The 20,751-nt window shown below is 37.7% G+C and overlaps 1 pseudogene; it reads left to right on the plus strand.

The window, feature by feature from the left end:
- Positions 1-361: 361 nt before the first annotated feature.
- LOC120237064 lies at positions 362-1,143 on the plus strand (annotated as a pseudogene).
- Positions 1,144-20,751: the final 19,608 nt, after the last annotated feature.

Below are 20,751 nucleotides of genomic sequence, written 5' to 3' on the forward strand. Positions count from 1 at the left end.
GCCTTACAGTATGTTTTTCAATTTCTTCAATGGCCTTTCTCTGTGACCTCTGGGTCTTTGCACATGCTATCTCCTCTGAATGGAATATTCTCCCCTCTAGTCCCCACCTTCCCATCTCCAAGTCAGGCTGACTCTAATTCATCTTCCAAGCTTCAGATTAAATATTATTGCCTCAGGAAAACCTGTTTCTAACCCCATATAATTATATTATATGTTTTCATGGCTGCCTGTCATCCACCTATCATTATCTTCATTGTACATTACTGTAATTATTTCTTTTATTGTCCATCTCCCTCACTATATTATATGCCCCACAAGGTCTAAGATTATGTCTGTTTTACTCTTCCCATAAGCGGCCTGAGGTGATCTCTGAAAATGGTTCACTATTCACTTGACCCGGAAAACCCTACAAAATCATGCAAATCAAGAGGTCAAATCTTCATGTTCACTTTAAGAACACACATGAAACTGCCCAAGCCATCAAGGGTATGCATATCAGAAAAGCCACCATGTATCTGAAAGATGTCACTTTGCAGAAGCCACGTATGCCATTCCATCGCTACAATGGGGGAAGTTGGTAGGTATTCCCAGGCCAGACAGTGGCGCTGGACGTGAGGTCAGTGGCCCAAAAAGAGTACTGAATTTTTACTACACGTGCTTAAAGATGCAGAGAGTAGAGCTGAACTTAAGGGTTTAGATGTAGATTCTCTAGTCATTGAGCATACCCAGGTGAACAAAGCTCCTAAGATGCCTTACAGAACTTATAGACCTTGGGGTGCCTGGGTGGCTCAGTCTGTTAAGCGTCACACTTCAGCTCAAGTCATGATCTCAGGGTTGGTGGGTTTGAGCCCCATGTCGGGCTATGTGCTGGAGCCTGCTTTAGATTCTGTGCCTTCCTCTCTCTCTGCCCCTCCCCTGCCTGTACTATATCCCTGTCTCTCTCTCTCTCTCTCTCTCAAAAATAAATAAATGTTAAAAAGAAAAAAAAGAACTTACGGGACTCATGGTCAGATTAACCCCTGCATGAGCTCTCCCTGCCACATTGAGATGATCCTTACTGAAAAAGAGTAGATTGTTCCTAAGCCAGAAGAGGAGATTGCACAGAAGAAAAAGATATCCCAGAAGAAGAAACTGAAGAAATGAAATCTTAGGGCCCAGGAGTAAATTCTGCACAAAATAAATACAAATAAAAGTAAAAAAAAAAAAAAATCATGCCTGTTTTTGTACAGTAAGATCTAGAAAACTGCCTGTCCAATGTTTAATATATACATCCAAATGGATAAATGAAATACTGTATAAGCTGTGAAAAAAGGAAGTTGAAGACAGGCCTAACATAAGTGACTAATAGTACTATGTGGCTAAGGATACTACAGAAACATGAACAAGGTGCCAAGGAATACAAAAAAAGGTGAGTTTAGCCTGAGTTTAAAAAATGTGTTCACCAGGTAGTGAAGATGGGTAAGAGCATTTCACACAGAAAGGGCAATACTCTGGCAAAACAAAACAAAACAAAACCCCAATAAAATCCTGAATCAAGGCAATTGTAGTAAAGAGGGAGATTGGAAATTCAAGATATACTTTTAAAGTAGAATCAACAAGATTTGTTGAGAGATCGGTTGTGAATGTTGAGGAAGCAGGTGTAAAAGATGACTTCTACATTTTTACCTTAGGTGACTAGACTGGTGATAATACCATGTATTAAGTAGAGGTTGAAGGGGAAGTAACTGTTTCCGCAGACTACAAAGTTAGCTAAGCTTAGTAGACAGAGTTTTAGGATTGGGAAAACTTTCGGGAATAGGTGAAAAGAAACCAGAAGTTTTAAGGAGAAGATATATTTGAGAGAATCTGTTGAACATAGAAGATAGTTGAACACATGGACACAGATGAGCTCAGGCGCCACTTAATGAACATCTGCAAAAATGTGGCATGACTATAATGTAATACAAATGCTTCTTAAAAAAAAAACAAACCAGTATCTCTTAAACATCCAAATGAATGATGCTTCTTTCAAACGCGTCACTTCAGGAGGCACTGCACTCCTGCTGGCTCTGCTTCTACTATTGCTAAAAATATTTTCAGCATTCCTTTTTTGGGCCATCCTTTAAAAAGTGAACATGATATTCTTTTGAATATCCTCAGTATTTGGCGAGTCTTCATTGTTTCAGGATAAATTGGATGGGGAGGAAGCAAAAAAACAAAACAAAACAAAAAAACCCTCAGTGCCAAGCCTGATGAATAAGGGGAATGAATGATCATATTATGTAAAATCATTTTGGCTCAAAAGAGAGGAGCAGGAAGGGCAAGGAAGATTCTTCTTTGACTGATAACTGCATCTTAAAACAATTTTAATTCAACAAATATTTCCTGCAGTGTCGATGGGCCGGGCCCAGTGCTCTTACTTTCACAAAGGCAAAAGGGAAGTTCCTGCTGTGTTTTGAGCAAGAGCACATTTGAATAAGCCTCATTTGATTAAGTATCCAGTTTCCACAGTCGACTCCTTTGAAAAACATACTACTTGAAGAAGTATTCTATCTTCCAGACTTCTCTATGGAAGCCTCTTGCTTGTGCCTCCAGAGCTCCCCGTGTATATCTCTTTGACAGCATAGTCATAAGATGTTGTTATTAGCCCTACATATCTGTGTGCCTCACAAGACATTATAATTATCTTATTCAACACTTAGCACAGTACTTCACTGTTCATTGAATGAGTAGATGGATTAATGAGTGAGTGAGTGCATCATTTTAAAACTTCACATTTCTGCTCAAATGAACTGTCCTCAGAGAGGCTCTTCCTAATTAGCCCACCTAAATATCCAAGCACACTCACCCCTGTCAGTCTCTGTCTTGTTATTCTGTTTTATTTTTTTCTCCAAGGAATTTATATGTATCTGAAATTGTATATGCACTTATCTGTTCATGTTTTATTGTGTGTCTCCCTCAGTAGAATGTAACCTACATGAGAATAGTAGCCCTGCCTAAGTTGTTTGCAGACACATCCCCCCATGCCTCCTGGTAAAGTACTTTATTTTTAAATAATGAAATGCATGTTTCAGATATACATGGCTATGTAATAATAAATGATCCCGAAACTTAGCGGCTTAAAACAGCAATCATTTTATTATGATTTTGTCGGTCAGGAATTAGGGCAGGGCTCAGCTGGGAGATTCTTCTGGCAACTCAGGTGCTTTAGTATATTCAGCTGGTGGATGGCTTGGTCTGAAGTATCCAAGACAGCTTTACTTATACTTCTGACTCTTGGCAGCAATGACTGGAAGATTGGGCTCATGTGAGGTATGATGACTGGAGTGCCTACACATGACCTCTCCAACATGGAGATGCCAAGTGAGTCAGGCTTCTTATTTAGTAGTTAAGAGTTTCCTAAGTGAGCATTCAAAGAAATACGGGCAGAAGATGCAAGCCTTCATATTACTTAGCTTCAGAAGTCCCATTCTGTCATAATTTATTCATCAGTTATGTCGCTAAGTCTCATCTATGTTCAAGACAAGGAGGATTAGACTCCATCTCTCAAAGAGAGGCTTAGCAAGGAATTTATGGCCATATTTTAATCTTTTACATTGCATGAGGGAAAGAAATTAACATGTAAAATTGGGTAGGGATCTAAAACAAAACACTGATTGCTAGATGAACCAGACCTATGTAGCCAAGAAGAGATTACAACCCTGATTTCTTTAGAAACAAGACTGATTCTTTACAAAGATCAAGTTCCTAGAAAACAGTATCTATTAAATTTTGCTATGTATTGACCACTCTGCTAAGTAATTTATATGTATTCTTATTTAGTCCTCACAAACCACACTACTGAATGGATATTATTGTAATCACCCCATTTTTACAGATGAAGAAACTGAGGCATCAAGTAATTGGTCAAGATTACACAATTAGGGGCACCTGGGTGGTTCAGTGGGTTGAGCATCTGACTCGTGATTTTGGCTCAGGTCATGATCCCAGAGTGGTGGGATCGAGCCCTGTGTTGGGCACTTCACTAAGTGCAGAGCCTGTATAAGATGCTCTCTCCCTCTCTGTCTGCCCCTCTCCCCTACTCGTGCACCCTCTCTCTCTAAAATTAAAAAAGATTAATTTTGGGGGCACCTGGGTGGCTCAGTCGGTTAAGCGTCTGACTTTGGCTCAGGTCATATACTCACAGTTCTGAGTTCGAGCCCTGCATCAGGCTCTGTGCTGACATCTTGGAACCTGGAGCCTGCTTCAGATTCTGTGTCTCCCTCTCTCTCTCTCTGCCTCTCCCCTGCTCACATGCTATCTCTGTCTCAAAAAATAAACATTAAAATTTTTTAAATTAATTTTTAAAAAGAATACACAGTTAGTGAGTGATAGGGACCCAGGTAGTTCAACTCCAGAGTCCATATTCTTATCTCTGAAACTATGGGTTTCTTGAAGTAGGCATCATAATATATTGCAAGACTGATATTTCTCCCTAAGAATGAGCAGGAGGGGACTATTTTAAGAAAGTGAAATGAACATGAACTTGAGAATCAGCCATGTCATAACCCTACCCCTTCCCAGCAATAACTATGTGACTCCGGGCAAGTTATTTAACCCTGATTAATCACTCATCTGTAAAATAGGGCTGATCTGATCTAGCTTGTAGGATACAGTGAAGATGAAAGTGAATATTTTAAAGTACCTAGAATAGAGCCATCACTTAGAAAGACTTTAAAAGTGTTAGTTCCTATCTCAGCTACATAACAAGTGCCCTACTTCTAGGGAGAATCAATTCCATCGTGTGTTGCAATTTTTCAGAATTTCTCTTGGCATAATTAAATATTTATACTGAGAGAAAAAAAAGAGAGACTCCAGAAATTGAGATTTATCTATCTCCCTTAGCCAGTGCAGTTTCTGTCCTATCTAGTACAGACAGTAGAATGAAATTCCACCAAAAGTAAAGTTACCACTGGCAAAGTAGTAGGAAGCTGTCAACACAGTTTTTCATTAGTAATAGAAATAGTTTTGAAAAGGCTTACCTTTTAGTTAAAATTAGAATGGCCTATAAAATAATATTGGAAAGAAAAAAATGCTCTAGATTTAGTATCTAGTTCCAGGTTCTACTATCACAGGGTGAGAAATGGTGATATTAAAGGCATCAACAATTCTAACTTTTGAATCTTAATGATGGTTAGCATGAATATATTTTACTACCAATAGTAGACAACCACAGTTCTGTAAGAAAATTTTTATCTCTACAGCTAAAAGTGGCACTCAGTCACTTATAATTATTATATATAATAATTTACACTACTATTTTAAGGCTTATCTTAGCTACTTGCCTGACGACAAAGAAAAAAGTTAGGGCAGCTTGCAGTAACCTATGGAAAAAGCTTGTAACTGTTAGAAAAAGAAGGAGGGGCGCCTGGGTTGCGCAGGCTCAGTTGGTTAAGCATCAGACCAGCTCAGGTCATAATCTCATGGTTCATGGATTCAGGCCCCAGTTCAAGGTCTGTGCTGACAGCCCAGAGGTCTGGAGCCTGCTTCTGGTTCTGTGTCTCCCTCTTTCTCTGCCTCTCTCTCTCTCTCTCATAAATAAACATTTAAAATTTTTTTTAAAAAAAGAAAGGAAGAAAAAGCAGGAGGGAAAAGTAGCTGGAGGTCAAGTTCATAATAGTTCAGCATAGAGGCCTGGACAAAATACGTTGCAAATACAAAAGCTGTAAACATTCTCGAACTCTGATAATGCTATATTGACAAGTACCTCATTTGAAGACCAGAGCTATTCTGTAGCTTATATTTTATAATGGCCTAAATTACAAAATTCGAGTTTTGAACCTTGGAGTAGGAAGATTACTCTAAAGCAGTAGGCTATGATAATTAGAGAAGTAAAAGAAATGGGTAGGAAACCTGAAGCCTGATTATTCCAATCTTCTTGAAAATTATGAAACTCTTTTTTACAAATGACTAGCAGAAGCCCTGGGATCTTAAAAAGAATGGATTTCAGAGATAACCTAAAGAGAAACACAGAAGATCAAGGATACTGCGTAGACTTGGAGAAAACAGTCTCTGAAGGTGAAACTGTGCCATTGACACAGCAATAGATTGGCTGATGGGCAATTATCAAACAAAGCCTTTTATAGCCAATGACTTCTGAAGGAGGCACAGATCTCTGATTATTATACAATAAGTGCATTTCTAAAAGCCTCCTATAAATTAACCAGTGGAGACCAATTAAAGGGATAATGGTTTACTCTTTGCCCATTAAGCCACTATCACTAAATTTGGCAGCCAAACAAGAAAAAAAAATCAACAGAAAGTGGACTTTTTATCATGGATGGTATTCACATGCTATAATACTCTATGACTCTTTACAATCATGGAAAATTTTACAAATTATTGCATGTAGCATTTTTTGTGATTAGCACACACACGAAATGAGATACGGTGGAAAAGTGACAGAGGGGAAAGTCTGAAAGGCACACGCGTATCCAGGCCCTGAGTCATCATTGTGGCAAGAATGGGAACCAGAGGATTGCTACACATCCTGCTGGGGTGTTGTTGTTGTTGCTTTGCTTCTTTTCATGGGGCAAGGACAGTAGCACATGTTTGCACAATGGCACATAATGAATGGTAACTCAGGTGTAGTATTGTACCAGGCAGTTTAGAAAGGAAAGTGGTATTATGCATGTAAATGTAGACAGCCCTTTGTGTGCTCTATGATTTGTGACCACCCAAAGGGGTAACTGTTCTTTGACCAAAACTGTCTCCTGTTTATAGAGGTCTGTGAGGCTCACACTTCTCACGTTGAGTTTACTGATAGAAAAGAAGACCTTAGGTCTGTTGGTAGATGAAGCCAGGGTGGGTCACCAGGAAGAAGGAGCCTGGGCAGCACAAAAGTGCTTTGAATGCAAAAGATGATACAGAAAGGCATCCAAAACCTTTAGTTCTTCCTAATATTGTCCAAGAATTTGGTCCAAAGGGAATAAGAGTTTGATATTTTCTTTCTTTTTTTTTTTGAAGTAAATTTATTTGATTTGATCATTTTTTCATATCTCAAGAGTTTGGTATTTTCTGTCTTTTTATCTTACTCACTGAATTGGCCATTTTGGCCTCAATTATTTTTACTGCTTACTGAGTTGTGTTTTGTGTATTTATTATGAAAGCTTTTTTTCTTTTTGCAGTCTGGTGCCTTTCCAGATCAATTGTTTCTAATCACCATTAATGGCTATTGACTGTGACAACTTTCAGCTTTAGATGGAGTAAATGCCTTAATCTGCAGAGGTTTATATCAAATCCACAATATATTTGTATCTAAATCTTTGGAGTTTCGTTCACATAGAGTGATTATTAGAACCATATGCCTATACTATTGAAACTTATACACGTAGAACTTTCAAATTTATTTTACATATATGTATATATAAAATATACACACACATATATATATGCATACATACATGTGTATGAGATAGAAAGACGAAGACATGCATATGTACATTTTAAAATGTAATTTAACATCTAAAGACACTTAATCTGCCTAGGTGGCTGCCACTCATGTGTAGATGAAAAATTATATCTACATGATTATTGAAAAATTCCCATGGGCCTGTATAAGTTACTGAAGAATATGGGAAAACCTATAGATTTCAGTTTTAGAGAAATTATTCATTTATCATGATTCCCTGACAGTTTATGTTTCTGGTAATACAAATGTGAATGGGACTTTTCTTAGAGTTAAAAGGGTCCTTAGAGATCATGGAATCCCAAGTAGCCACTTAGTGGAAAATCCTCTGACATAATCATGAAGATTTTTCTTGAAAAAGTCTCATTTCCAGAGATGAAGAACTAACTACTTTGTCCGCATAGTGTTGCAAGCTCAGCTAGGAATGAGTTTGAATCCTTCCTGTTTGTTATTTTTCTCCGCCTCCAATTCAGTTGATCTCAGAGTCCTATAGAGTCCAACTGCGTAATAGTTCCCTCATCTCCATCCTCATCACTGCTGGTTTATGTTCTCATCACTTCCCCTTGTGTTCTTGAAATGACCCAGCCTTCTTGGAGACTTTTCCCCACTCCTTGCATCCATCAATTCATAATACTGTCAGAGTGACTTTTTAAAATAAATCAGATCCTGTCACCCACCAGACTTCTTGGCATCATATTAAAGACTTTGGTCCCAGCAAACCTTATTCTTCCTACCCTATTCCCTTATCCAACTTTCAGTTATATTCTATACTTCAGCCATTGTGAATAACCTATAACTTTTAATTTCCTCACACTTCCCTATCTTTGTATGTGTTACTCTTTCTCCCCAAAAAGTCCTTTCCTCTTGCCTCCTCTGGCCAAGCTAGTTTTTCAAAATTCAACATAGCATCATTTCTTCTGTGAAGCTCCCACAGCACATATTCATACCTAACACATATCGCATTCAATTAGAATTGTCTTATTCTTTGTTTTTCCCAGTAGACTATGAGACTTATATCCCTGGTACTCATGTTACTGGTATAGTGCCTGAAATATAGTTCATTCAAATATGTTGAGTGAGGGGCGCTTGGGTGGCTCAGTCAGTTGAGCGTCCAACTTTGGCTCAGGTCACGATCTTATGGTTCATGAGTTTGAACCCCATGTTGAGCTCTGTGCCGACACCTCAGAGCCCAGAGCCTGCTTTGGATTCTGTGTTTCCCTGTCTCTCTGCCCCTCTCCTGCTCTCTCTCTCTCTCTCTCTCTCTCTCTCTGTGTCTCTCAAAATAAATATTTTAAAAATACAGATTTTTTTCTTTAAAAAATATGTTGAATGAACATGAGAGATTCTTCTATTAAGCAAAAAGACAAAAACAGAAACAAAACATCTAGGTGTGGGTCTCCTACCTTTTCCAGATAATAGCTGTAATATTTGAAGATACTTGTTACGTCCATATGCATCTTCTTATTCTCAATCACTCCAGTAATCCACATCCTGATCATGTTTGCCTTGGTGACCGCAAACTCTTTTTGAACAGATTTCCTATCTAATCTCATCTTGCTTTCTGACCTTCCACTTGCAAAAATTCTTAACATACCATCTAAAACCTATCTAATTCATTTCCTCGGAGTAAAACTAGACATGGTCTGAACAACTCACTCCCTCAGTCATGTCTTACTCCTAAAACTACTCCCTCCAAGAAAAAAAAAAAATGCTCGTATCACATTTTATCAAGTCATTGAATCTTTGCCTCAGAGCCTTCTTCCAAGCTACATCCTAAATGTGGCAAGACATTTAGGCCAACCCACTCCAGCAATGATAGAGGAAAACGGGGAAGAGCTTACCATGGTGTCTTCTCAAGAGAGGGTCTGTCTTGGATAAGCTACAGAAGATATTTGTAAAATTCTGTGTCTTAGCTCAAAAAGTTGAGATTGCTGGAAAATCTACCAAGCTAATATAATCTCTCTTTGTTTTCATTTAATAAAGCTTTCCTTGCAAATTACTAGTTCTTGCAGAGTTCTTTCTTTCCTACTTAGAATTGTTTAAGAAGGTATTTAGAGGATCTAGAGAAGAAATAAACTATTTGACCAATGTATGGCACTCCTAAATGAGAAATGAACTTATTCTTCCAGCTAGAAAGTAACCTTCTGGTTAAACCTGTATTGAACAATAAGATCAGATACATATACCTGCTTTTTTAAAAAAAGGTTTTTTAATGTTTCTTTATTTATTTCTGAGAGAGAGAAACAGCATGAGCAGAGGAGGGTCAGAGAGAGAGGGAAAGACAGAATTCGAAGACAGGCTCCAGGCTCTGAGCTGGCTGTCAGCACAGAGCCCGATGCGGGGCTTGAACCCATGAACTGCGAGATCATGACCTAAGCTGAAGTCAGACGCTTAACTGACTGACCCACCCAGGTGCCCCATACCTGCTTTTTTAAAACATCAGATAAGTCAACCCTGTTAACAAGGTTGCTGTCAGATTTTCTTTGCCTCCACAGGTTAAAAGTACGTATGGCAATAGCAGCACTCTCAACAATAGCCAAAACATGGAAAGAGCCTAAGTGTCCATCAACTGACAAATGGATCAAGAAGATGTGGTTCATCTATACAATGGAATACTACATGGCAATGAGAAAGAATGAAATCTGGCCATATGTAGCAACATGGATGGACCTTGAGGGTGTTATGCTGAGCGAAATAAGTCAGGCAGAGAAGGACAGCTACCATATGTTTGCACATATAGGAGGATTAGAAGGAACTTAATGGAGGATCATGGGGGAGAAGAAGGGGGAAAATAGTGGGGGAGAGGGAGGGAGGCAAACCATGAGAGACTCTTGAATGCCGAGAACAAACTGAGGACTGATGGGGGTGGGGGAGAAGGGGGGTGATGGGCATGGAGGAGGTCACTTGTGGGGATGAGCACTGGGTGTTACATGGAAACCAACTTGACAATAAACTACTTTAAAAAATAATTAAAAAAATAAGAGTCACAGCAAATTAAACTGAAAAAAAAAAAGTAGGTATGGCACCTAGGTATCTGTGATATTATTTTCTACCCTTATCTCTACCTTTAAAATTTTCATAATTCAAAATGAAAACTAAAAATAACTTCGGAAAAATATGTACAAAATTTCCCTGACATTGCCCCACAGCTTTACTTAATTCATTACACATCTATTAAATTTATAAATAGGAGCATATATTTTATGGAGGTTTATTTGCTTGTCAGTATAAAATGTCTTCCCAGGCTCCTGTTGGTTGTTTTAGAGTGCGTTTTACCTGTTACCTCTTAAATACCCAAACTCTTCAGCTACTCAAAAGCTGTTATTTGTTACAGCTCTGAAAGGAATGTAAGGTAAGTGCCACTCTCTCCATTTTAGACATGAGCGCAAGTGAATAGGGTTGTAATGAATTCACTGACTTGCTCCTTGTCTTCTTGAATCACGACAATAAGGTGCCTGAAATGATGTAATGTGTTCTGTGGCCTCCAAAAAGTTTCCAGTCATTAAATGTCTCCGTACCTTACTTCTGCTCTTACTCCCCACAAGTAATCATTTAAATAATGACAGCTTTCAGAATTTACTGATAAAGTGGTAGTTTTGTTTAGTATTTAGGTTTCTAGATATAAGTGTTAAAGCCCAGTTATTAAGATTAATTAGAAGGAGAGGATTAAACTTTCCAGTAAAATATTTAAGTAAAGTAGTCTTTCCTTACAAATTCCAATTATTACTGATTTATTTCTGAGTTAATGCAGGACAGGATTGCTGCATATTTTAGATATATATCTAGTTGTTAGCTTCTAGTGTATTAGCTGTCTTCAATCTGTCTTTTAGAATCTTAGAAATCATTGTATGGAATATAAATTTATTTTTGAAAGTGTTCTCATGATATCTACAGTGCTATTTTTGGATTTAATGTCAGTGCAATAGCTTCATTATTTTGCTTAGAAATCTATGGCTTAGTTTTTGCATCTACATGAAGGATCTCATAGGCTCCATCTATAATAAGCAGCTTATCCAGTATGTTAATTTTTTAAATGCTGCTCAAAAAAAGAGGCTGCCTTCTTCTGATAAACTCCAGACTTTAATAACATGTCCTCTGAATTAATTCTGTAAATGCAAAACTAAAGTTCAGCACAGCAGTCTGGGCTTTTTAATTAGCTCGCAGCTGCATTGCTGGGATAACATTTCTTGTTGAGGAGGTAGCTTGGTATTCATTATTTGGGCTCTGGTTCAGAGTTCAGTGGTCATTTTAAGCTTTCTTAAAGAATTGCTTGTCTTTGTTTTCAGGGAAAGACCATATGTCTTTCCTTAATCATTACCCGGAAACATCTACCTGTGTTCTTGCCATGACTGTACAGCCATTGATTTGGCCTTAACATCACAAATGGGGGCAATCTTCTAGACATAGAGGGATTCTGTATAATCCAAAAAATCATCTGAGTTGTTTGTTTACCTAGTATATAAATCAAACAAATAAAACCTAAATCCCAACTTCTTTACCATTTCAAAATTCTTTAAACTTCTAAAATCTCCTTTTAATGATGAATATGGATTATAAAATTTACAAATTCCTTCCTAAAAATTTTTTAATGTTTATTTATTTTTGATAGACAGAACACAAGGGCAGGAGGGGAAGAGAGAGAGGGAGACACAGAATCTGAAGCAGGCTCCAGGCTCTGAGCTGTCAGCACAGAGCCCAATGGGAGGCTGGAACCCATAGACCACGAGATCATGACCTGAGCTGAAGTCGGTCGCCCAACCGACTGAGCCACCCAGGCGCCCCACAAGTTCCTTTTGAAGCTATATTAATTTTAACTGTATTTTCTACATTTTCCATAAATTATATTATTTTTGCATGTACTAGAGAATATGAAGACTTAATAGAAAGTATAACAGATTATATGGGAAAATGAAGAATGTTAAACACCTATTCATTGAGTGAATACTATGAAAAACTGCATTATCTAAGTTTGTCCTCATAGCAACACTAAAAGATTGTCTCCATTTTACCAAGGGGAAAACTAAAGAATCAGAGAGCAGTTAAAGAACTTGCCCAAGATCATACAGCTGGTAAAATTCAGAAACAGGATTTGAATCCAGGCCTACCTGGATTCTAAATATTTTCTAAATATTACATTGCCTCCTCCTCAAAGCCAAGTTTAAGATTCATCTTTCCTATAATAATCTTTCCAATGAATTTTAATTCCCTTGGCATGAATTTATGCAGTGTGTACTATACCATCACATGTTTATGTATTTCCTTGGAATTAGTTTTCTTACTATTTCATAACTGGTCAAGGCTACTAAATGCTTATATTCCTTACATCCAGACACTATATGCTCTACTTCCTTTTATGGCCCCACAGCAAGATCTACTCTGGACAAATGATACAACTGTTTACACTGGTTATGTTGGGTGTGATTATACAGATCTTTCACTTTTTATACTATACTTGTCCATATTGTTTGAATTAGAAAGAAACACACATACATAGAGATAGATTATTATCTATAACTAGTGCTAGAAAAATCCAATGGTAGGGTGCCTGGGTGGCTCAGTTGTTAAGCATCTGACTTCTGCTCAGATCATTATCTCACGGTTTATGGGTTCATGTCCCACACTGGATGCATTCATGCCCCACTTCAGGTGAGCCCTCTTTCTCTCTCTCCCTCTTTTTCTCTCCCCCTCCATCTTTCTCTCTCTCTCTGCCCCTCGTGGGATTCTCTCTCTCTCTTTGCCCTTCACTCACTTGTGCCCTCTTTCTCTCTCTCTAAAAAAAAAAAAAAAAGAAAAATCCATTGGTAAATATCCAATGTGGAAGATATTCGGCAAAAAATATATAAAAAATATGACATTGTATCTCATTTTCTGTCTGAATTCTTGCAGATTAGAAAGAGTTACATGGGAGAGGTGGCTTAATTAGTTTTTGCTTATAATAGTAGGGGATAAAGTTCCAAAAATCTGGGAAAAGATGACTAAGGCACAGAAACAGGAAGACTATGAAGCTATTAAGTATCTAGCATTTTATTATTAAAGACATGAAGAGGAATTATAAACGATAGTGACAATATATCACTAAAAGGGATAACAAAATAGCAAAATGTATGGAAAACAAGCAATAACATGATGGTAGGAAACAAAGACACACCATATTTAAGAAAAGGGGAGAAGTAAAAATTTACAATGTTTAGTCAGACTAGAACTACCCACAAAAATATTATCATGAATACGAGTTATATATGCATGCTTTTTGATAAATATAATGGTAGCTTAGAGAATTTAAAATTATGAAATCAAAATGATTAAATCTTCGTTCTTTTTTGGCAGATTACTTCATGTAGACATGTTCTTGTAGTCCTATAAACAAGGTACTATTACTTGGGAATAACAATTTTGTCTGATAAACTGTTCAATGGTAAAGTGAATTCATACCGCTTACATTGAAACAAGGCATTTGAGAAATGTAAAAGAAAAATAAGTGAATAAGAAACGAATTTATAGGAGACAAACACCCTGAACTCTAAATACTGTGGTTGTGTGTGATAGAAGCAGAGCAATAAAGGGGTTAGCGTTTGGAACTGGGAAAGCCACAAATAGAGAGGAGTGGAGAATCCTGACAAGGCAAGGGAATCAACTGTTTTTTTTCCTCAGAAACTGGCATAATTAAAGTTTAAGATGATCCAGTGAGGTCAGAAACTAGCAACAAGCAAGCAGAAGTGAGTATAAATAGATGTGAGAAGTCAGTCTAATCATTGGGTCAGAAATTGGTAGGCAAGCAGCAAATTAAGAGGACACAGTTACTAGAGTTCAGGGCAAAGAGTGAGACCCTGGAGAACATAAGTTCCAAAAGAGAAAGGCAAAGCAAATAGTCTGCACATGACTGGTAGTCCAGAACCGCAAAACTCACAATAACCAGGCAAGCGGAGTAGGAAGAATGGTTTGATTCTGTGACAAGTTGTCTCCAGAAGTTTCTCCATCATGACCATGAAATTTTATAAAGACTTATGTATTTCTGGGTCTCAATAGTAGAAATAGGAAGATGCATCTGACCAGAAGTAGCTTATTGCCAGGTTTTCATGGTGATAATGATTTAGCAGTTTTAGCTACACAATTTCCAAGCCGTTACTCGCTCCCTGTCTCTACCCTAAAGGAATTCCTCACCTGTCACTTCAGCCCTATATACTGAAGACTACCTAAGCCATTTCTCATGTAACTATGATTTGCAATTGCCTTATCTCTTTCAAGTCCCTCACTTGATTATTCCTATTCTAATGACATTTGCCCACCTACTAAGTTATGGCTCAACTCAGTGAGGTATTTTTCTTGAAAGTAATTTCAACCATAATCTAATGAATCCCTCCTACCTATTTCTTAATAATATCCAAAAGAGATGTTAAAAACTTTTGGGGGCCTTTCAACTGTAAAAGCTTAGTCCATGACCGTTACAGACTTGAATCCCTTTCTGAGTCAAAGATATTCTCACCCTCCCCTGACTGTATGCACTTTTACTCCCTTCTTCCCTCCCTTTTCCAAGCTATGGTTCTTTTGGTGTTGAGGTCAAGGAGGATGGGGGAGAAAGAAAGGAGAAAATCTTTTTTCTTGGCTAGACTCCACTGTGAGTCTCTTTGACAGTTGATGCCTTTGGCACGGCAGGTATCCAAATACTGACTCTCTTATAGGTACATGTGGGAGTTTGGGGGAAAGCCCAGCAAAGCCAATAGTGGGAACCGGTACTAGCACATCCCTGCCTAGAAGGCAAGATTTTGGCTTTATACAGGGTTCAATTCCAGTTTCCTGCCTCACTCAAGTGTAGCTGCATCTCCTGTCATTAAAACCCCACACTAACATTTATGACTTATTTCCAAGGTTGAGTAATCCCCATGGTCTGGTATCTGCTTATTGCATACTGGCTGTTCTACCTTTTAGTTCTCTGTTTCCAGCACTACTGATGTCTTCTTTTTTTTGTGCTTTTTGATATTCTTTTTTTTTTTTTTTTTACTCTTTTTTCATACTGCATATTAACATGGTTGGCTGTCTTTCTCCCAGCATTTGTTGGCTATATCCACTCTGCACCACACACACACTTGAGTAGTGGAGTTGTATAACACAGGAAATCTGATCCAATAGATCTGAGGAAGGACCCTGATATGTGAATTCTGAAAAATGCTCATCAGATGAGTTTGTGTTATGAACTGAATTGTATCATCTCCTAATTCACTTGGTGAATCCCTAACCCATAATGTGATTGGATTTGGAGAGGGCATTTAGGGAGGTAATTAAGGCTAAATGAGGTATTATGGGTCAGGCCCAAATCCCATAGGACTAGAGTCACTATTAGGAAAGGATGAAAACACCCAAGATCTTTTTCTCCACATATATACATGTGTAAAAACATAGCAAGAAGGTGGCTCTCTAGAAGCCAGGAAGAGAGGCCTCACCAGAAACCAGTCCTGAAAGCACCTTAATCTTGGACTTTTAGCCTTTAGAACTGTGAGAAAATAAAATTTTGTTGTTTAAGCCCCCCAGCCTGTGCTATTCGTTATGGTAGCATCAGTGGACTGATCTAATATGGTTCTCAGGGCCCATGACCATCCTACTGAGAAGCTCTGTGCCAGACTTTCTTGAATTCTCAACATCAGTAACTGCAATGGGAAACTCCAACTCTGAGTCACCAGCAAATATCATGCAAACCTATATTGCAAACCTACATTGGTCTAAATTTACTTGGACCTTGGATAACATTGTCTTTATCTTTTAGTTTCTTTAATCTGCCCAATCTAGTCCTTACCCTTACTCAATTCTGGCTGATCACCATAAGCATGTGTTATATAAGGAATATTAACATGTCATGCCTATGTCGTCCTTCCTCTAAACTTCACATCATATCTTTCCTTCACACTTTTTTCGTGTGCCTTCTTCTACATCAGAGAAAGAGATGTTCCTTTTATTTTTAAGGTGGATTTAGACCCTGCCTTCGTCTGACCTCCGCTCCTACTCCCCAGCATTTTCTCTGACTTCCCTTGCCCTCCTTCTTCTCTGCCAGCAAAAATACATAAGGCAAAAAATTGACTTTCAGGGACTTGTTTTTTAACGACTGGTAAATTGGCTTCTTTCCAACATTTCTATAGGTAAGAAAGAAAAATTGGCACTGAAAGAAGTTCTCTTGGGTCATCAGAAGAAAAGAGCAAGGCAATGGGTATAAGTTTAGAATTCCTCTTTGGAGAGGTGATAGTTCACTTGTTCATTCATTCATGTCAATCTGCTTTTGTTTTAAGCACTTATTAAGTGCCAGGTTCTGTTAGTTTGTGTAAATGGATAGGTGAACTATCACCTTGATGCTGATGCCTTCTAAATAGACATCTTTATTTTCCTACCTTAGTAAGCTGAGAGGACATTTGTCAGGATCAACAATTGGTTAATGTCAAATGAATGAGTGACATTATTCTTGTCTTCAAGGTGCTGAAGTCACGAAAGAAGGTGAACTTTATAGACATTAGCCTACAGAAAAATGCTCAAGTATAGGAATTTAGTATTGGAACTAGCCAGAGAAAGAAGAACCAATGAAGGACACAATAAAAGAACATTGTAACAATGGAGAGAAATAGCAAGGTGCTTCAAAAATCACCTAAAGGAACTGTCCAAAATGTGTATTCACTGGCTCCACTCTGAACAGACTCAATTAAAGCTCAGTGAGTATGGCCCCAGGAGTCTGCTTTGGTAAGCTCCTATAGATGACTCTGCTGCACATTCTAATATCATGAAAAACAAGAGATTCAAAGGAAAGGTGTGCAGCAATAAAAATTGCAGAAATATAAGCACTTTTAAAAAATCTGAAAAATATAAGATTCTCCCAAATGTGAAAAAATCCAGCTGATTTTCCTAATCTTAGCATAAAGATAGTGAAGTAAGCACGTATCAGGGATGGTGGAGGAGAAGGCTATGAGCCTGGACCCGTGATGGCTGTGTTCAGCAGTTGAATCAATCATACCATCACCTACCTCTGGACTTCTCATGTGAGAATAATAAACCCCTATTCACTAAAATGATGTAAGTAAAAATGCACATTTTAATTTGTAGTACATTTATTTGGTAGTAAGGGATAAAGAATGATGCTTAGGAATAATGATGACATTTATTGAGCATTGACTACACGTAAACATTCTGTTAAGAGCTTTGTATAAATATCTGACTGAAACCTCACAACAACTCTATGATACACTGTAACTCAGCAGTGTTCATGGAAAAATAAATGAGTTCCTTGGATAGAAAGAAGTAAAGAATATCAATGGTAGTAAATATATGTTTCATGGCTAATGAAAAGATGGGAAAATGGATGTGGTGAACTTAATACCCTGGTACTTTTCCAACCATTTCTCCTGCCCATCTTCTTTTGCATTAATTTAAATCCTATATATCTTTTGTGGCACCAGTCAAGTCTAAATCCTCTTTTAGGAAAACTTCCTCAATAACATTTGAGTATGAGCTTTTCCTCTTTTGATTCTTTGGAATTTAAATTTAGGACCATACTCTGTGATCTAGATTATATAATATTTGGGGTAGAAAAATGCCTTATACCTCGAAGAGTACAGAGTGTTAAATAATTCCTGTCAAAAGATGACAACTAACCATTTTGCATTTTTCACCTATAAAAATTTTCCGTTATGTGACTTGAAAATTCTTGGTTTAGACTTACCCAAAACCATACTTCATTTAATTCAGCAAATGTAATTAATTTGTTACTAATAGATAACAGTTCTCTGTGGTTTTCAGTTAAGTAATGTTTCTCTTGACATCTCTCTCTGGTGATCCAGGTTAATGGAATCACCAGATTTGAGAATCACCAGTATGTGAGAATACATACAACTACTTTTTATGAAGCATTGAATATTTCTCCTCTCATGCTGCTCTCCACGTGTCAGTTCTCGTTAGCACTCTGTAAGAATCAGAACTGGTATAGTCACATATGTATTTGGGGAAATGATATGGTTTTAAATATATGCTGCTGCTGGTATGTCTTTATTTTGTCCTATTGCTAGATGCATATGACAGAATTATTGGGGGTAAAGATCTTAATGTTCCCCATTATATTTAACGACATTGAAGATTTTAGAAAACTGTCCGTGAGTTATACATGATAGTTCATGTTGAATTGATCAACTTGTGAGAAAATAATCAATAGTTTTGATTTGCCCCACTAAATGTCACATACTTTAATAGTTTGGAAAATATGTTATTTTGAATACATGGCCTATTTTCAAATAATGTTAATATCACAAATAGTAACTTGCCATAGGATTTAAATACCTTTATAAGTTTTGCATTGTAATTAAAAAAAGATATTCATATATTCAAAGTATATTAAAAGAATTTTATAAGATAAGTATTTCAACAAAAATAGATTTATTTTATTATTATTATGCACTGATAGATCTCTGGGTGAATTAAATCCATGGGATACATGAGATCTTAAATGAGAGAATATGGTTATATCTTACACAGTGGCATCTTCAAATTCAAGTAGTTCCATTTTTAGGAAGTGCTAATTAAGCAATAAAATATTTTCTTGATTTTTACATTGAGAATTGTCATTAAGGTGGTTCCAGTAATAAACCTGTTGGAGAAAACAATGAATTTCTTTATGTAATGTGTACAGTTTTTTTCTAAATTGCTTTCAGCACGTATTTGCTATTTGAAGAATGAAAATATAAAAACCAAACTACACAGTACAATCATCTTGACTATGACAGTGAAAGTATATCAGTGTGTGTGACTCATTTCATTAAAATGCATACAAATATGTTCTAGGATATATATATATATATATGTATATAATCTCCATAAATGAAAACTGTATTGAAATCATGTCTTAAAATGAAGATGCTGAGTAATTTTTCATGACCACAACAATTTAAGAGCATATATTTTATTACTTGGAATTGCAACAAACCCAAAGTGCACAGATTCTAATTTAATCTATTATCCATTTTTGCTAGTGTACTGTAGCAGTGATTCCTATTTACTTTAATGTTAAATTCTTGATTAAAATAGAATACATAATTCAATTTTCTATTGCGACTTCCTTGGAGGAAAAGTTGGACAAAAGCCAATGATTCTTAAATTTCTCTAAGTCGTTTTGAAAAGATAATCTGTTCTTCTGTTTAGCAGTCTTGAAATTGTGTCTGGAAGGGCTATTGTACCACACCAACCAATTCCTTAACAGTGATTAAGGAAAGGAAGAGAGGGGAGAGAGACGGAGACAGGAAGAGAGAGGAAAAACTATCATCTTGCCCAAGTGCTAATTTTGCACGTCAAGGGCACACAGCTCAAAAGGTAATGTCTACCTGGTAAGATACATAAATTGATAAAAAATTATTTTTTAAAAACCTGGAGGTTTTTTTTTTTTTTTTGCTGTTTAAACGTTTTACTTCTTTTCTTTCTAAGCCCTTAAAATATTTTAAAATAAAAGCTACCAGAGAGTGAACACACATAATAAAGCCTTGCATCGCTTGTATGCTTTTAAGAAGACGTTACAAATATTCATTTTTCCAGTCCTGGAGTTAAGAGAAGGGAGAAGACTCCGCAGAACTTCTCTTTTTGTTCTGATTAAGTGGTACTGAAAACAACACATAAGGTCTCTGAACGAGCGGCGACGGTTAGTTCAAATAGAAGCAATTGGAGGAAGATGGAACACGGTGTCCTAGGTAAGACAAATCTTTACATACACGTGTGCATGTGTTGGAGGAAGGAAAAGGCGTTTTATTTGTAAAGTAGATGTCTCTACGGGTGGTTTCTTTTTTATAAACTTGCAAAATCTCTTGGAGGTCGGATCAGGTTACCTCTTAGCCTCTAAATCCCGCACGTTACCCGGTGGTGTTTTGTGGGGCTGTTGTTTTGTTTGTTTTTTTTTCTTTCACCCACACGTAAGCTGGGTGTTGGGTCGAGGTGCTACAAAGTGAAAAAGAACCAATGGTTGGGTCTGGGTAGGAAAAGCAAACCCCAAACGAAAACATGGGGATTTTAAGAGCGATCCTGACACATGCTTGTGTTAACCCTTTGGGCGCTGCAGCGGGGATCCCCGGTGTCTCGGGCCCGACCGACTGGAACGGGGGAGACGACGCGCCCCGCCCCTGTGGGGGGAGTGGGCTCTCCTCAAGGAGCGAGCGAGCAAAGAGGCACTTTTGGTGTCCGGAGCGTGCGTCAGGGCCCGCGACGGGCAGCGAGTCCGGTACGAAGTGGAGCAGAGACGCGGCGAGGTGCCGCTCCAATGTCCGCCGGCGCGGCGTCAGCCGTAACCTGTCCTCGCCAGGAGCGCTCGCCCTCGCCCG

Source organism: Hyaena hyaena, unplaced genomic scaffold, assembly GCF_003009895.1.
Source record: "Hyaena hyaena isolate Hyena2069 unplaced genomic scaffold, ASM300989v1 scaffold_170, whole genome shotgun sequence".
NCBI lineage: Eukaryota > Metazoa > Chordata > Mammalia > Carnivora > Hyaenidae > Hyaena > Hyaena hyaena.